The sequence below is a fragment of the Cynara cardunculus genome (genome assembly GCF_001531365.2).
Source record: "Cynara cardunculus var. scolymus isolate 2C chromosome LG 5, CcrdV1, whole genome shotgun sequence".
NCBI classification, from domain to species: Eukaryota; Viridiplantae; Streptophyta; class Magnoliopsida; order Asterales; family Asteraceae; genus Cynara; species Cynara cardunculus.
In genome coordinates this window covers 11,451,491-11,454,836 of record NC_037532.1, presented here as the reverse complement: position 1 = coordinate 11,454,836, position 3,346 = coordinate 11,451,491, and positions in this window count along the sequence as shown.

The window sequence follows — 3,346 nt, the reverse complement described above, 5'->3', positions numbered from 1 at the left end:
TGCTGGTTGGAGATGTTTTTTTTTTACATTTAGCCTTTAACTTTTTACGTAATACATGCCAATGTATAGCCATTTGCGTCGTTAGAGCTCAACATTTGTCACTATAGATCAATAGCGACAACCGTCATCGCTGTAGATATCGTCGCTGTAGTGCACAGTTGTAGTTCCATATAGCGACGAAAAGTCGTCGCAGTAGGTAAAAAATTAAGAAAAATTATACTTACACTACAACAAATTCGGGTTTATAGGACATCTTTAATCTCTAAACGTCCCAATAGACCGTTTTATAGGACTTTATTTATAAAACCAAAATATAAAGCGTCCTATCTAAAGACGTAATAAACTTATATGACGCTTTTGGGCATCTTAACAGGTTTTTTAGGACAATTTTAATACAAAGTGTCGTATTAGCAATTTTATAGAACACTTTTGAAAAAGTGTCCTATAAAGTTGCTAGTGGGACGTTTTATATTAAAAGTGTCCTAAAAAACCTATTACGGCGTCAAAAAACGTTATATAAACTTATTACAACGCCTTTAGATATAACGCTTTATTTTTTTGGTTCTATAAACTAAGTTTTATAAAGAGGTCTATTAAGACGCTTAGAAATTGGGAGTGTCCTATAAACTAAGTTTTAACAAACGGTGATTTAACGGTCCAAAAATAGCGGTTTATATGATTATTAGAAATATATATACATATATATATATATATACATATATATATATATGTTATGTATGTATGCATACATAACTTAATATATTATATGTATTCATTAAAAGTATAGTTTCAACATCAAAACATCAACTTAAACAAGTATTCAAAATGAAACCAAACACCAACTTAACATATTATATGTATTCATTACTTATATATTGGAGTATTGGACAGCTCAAGGTGAAACCAAATACAGAGTAGAGGACATGGAGGAGTAGATAATATATATTAATAATTAAGTCATCACTAATTTAATATTATATAGATTAATAGCAGAAGTCTTAAGGCTCGCCTCTTCTGAGGATGAAATCGAACTGAGTAGAGGGGACTTCTCCTGGAAGATGTCAATTATGAGTTTGTAACTCGATCCGAATCGTGTCAATTGAAGAGTAGACGATAGGAGGAACACTGATGGGCAAGGTTTAACGTCGTTCTCATATTCCCTCGTGTGGATTGACGATTCATAACCTATTTAAGATGTCCGCAACTTATGTTTTTCTTTCATCAAAAAACTTCAAGTTAGCCATGTATGATCATCAATAAACGAAATAAACCATCTTTTCCTGAAAAAACGTTCCTACTTTGCTAAGAGAAGAGAGAGAAGGAAAAGACAGACGAACGGCTGACATCCACCGCAAGATAAACCACCGCCTCTTTGAGTCTCGCGTGTCTACCATTTCACCACCAAGGCGGCTTCAGCAGCTGCAATAGCTATAACAAAAATGGAGAAAATGGCTTTTAGATGGAACGTAAGACCGAGGCGGATAAGAGGATTTGTGATGTTTTACCAAAACACATGTTTCACATTAGGAAAAAAGAGGGGTCTTTGTAAAATAATTAACTTGAGAAACATGTGTTTCATATAATAGAAACTAGGATGTCCTAAACAAGGATGCCATATTGGACATAGATAGAACTCATAATAAGAATTTTTGGCAATCATGCTTAAATGCAATCCATCTTCAAAGTAATACAACCCTCCACATTTCTTAGCACTGCCAATCATCGTCCCCAAGATCAAGCCCTGGAAACGACACAAAGAAGATGAGAAATTAGCTTGACAGTTAAGGCCACAAGTGAGTTTGTTATTTGCTAACTGAGAATAAACTGTACGATAATTTAGGAACATGAAGGACATTAGAAAATAGCATTGTTTGAGAGTTCGACAGTTCTACTGCCGGCAATGGCGGCAAACGTATTATAGAAAAAATTGAGAGCAATATGTCATATGGTCTGTAGCACAAGAATCTACGACCCATGAACCACACGATTGATTTGAACATATAAAAGAACTTGAACACATAAATGAGTAAGATTTACCTTGCTTTGCTAAAGCACAAAAAGAAGATGACTTGAGAGAGAATTATGAATTGTTCATAAGTTGAACTAGTGGAGTTGGTCAGTGAATCTAAATCAGGAAGGGTGTTATGCTCTTGAGAAGTCTCAGCTAGGGTTCAAGTAGTTCTTTTGTCCCCTTCTTTTTGTTCTAAGGCGACCTTCCATGGAGCTTCGAACACTTAGCATTTGTATGCCATTGCTTACCACAAAAATCACAAGAAAAGATTTTTTTCATGTCACTTCGATCACCAAAGCCTAATATGTAGAACCCCAGATTAACATCCAAAAAAGCCCTTGAGGAGATAAGAGAGGTTCCAACATATATAGAGGAAAAATTATCCAATTCTAGCCGATGTGGGACTCTAACACGCCCCTCCAATATAGGCATGGAGACAAATTGTACAGAGTGTCGCGAGGGGGCTAGACGAGTGTAGATCGCCCGTTATTGTCGAGTTCCTAGGGTGGTAAACTTGGCTCTTAATAGCATGTAATTTTGGAGAAATCAATTATTCTCTCTTGAATTAAACTCTTCCAGAAGGTACCATATAAATGCACAACTAGTTTCCTTTATAAAAGAAACATATCCTAAAAACTAGGAAGGAAAGTAAATCTAGCTAATTTACAGCTACTTCTATTCTAGTTCATAATTATCTAAAATAACAGTATATAACAATAATGCTCACCTTCACCCTCCTTATAGGCTGATTTCAGAAGCATAAACTCATAGGCTCCAATAAGGACACTTCAAAGTTGAATAGGGTGTCCCAAAATGGAAAATTTTAAACGTATTCTAGCATTCCAAAAATCAAGAACCATCTTAAGATGGGCAGGCAGCTATAAGAATAAACCGAAGGAGCACAACATATTGCACCCAGGATACAATGTGGGGTAAACATACATCTGTCCTCTACCCCCAAAGAATAGAGCGATTGTTTCCGTGAAGACCCGCTGCTTGTGCAAAAGTGTGCAAACAATATAAGAATCAAAACTATAATAACTAATGAGATCTTAAAATATCAATACCATGACACGTGTACATTGTCACAGGACAACCAAATAATATGTAAATGACTATGCCAAGAAAAATTAAGATGCATATTTAACTTTTGAGGAAAGAAAATATACCGAGAATGATAGAACCAAATACAATATTTGATCGTCAAACCTTGAATCCAAAAAATCCCTCCACTTGCAAGGTTGATGGAGCAAAATGAAGTATTCCTTATATATGAATAAAGTTAAATCCCTCATCAAATTTCTCTAGTCCACCCAACCCCCCCCCCCCCCCCCC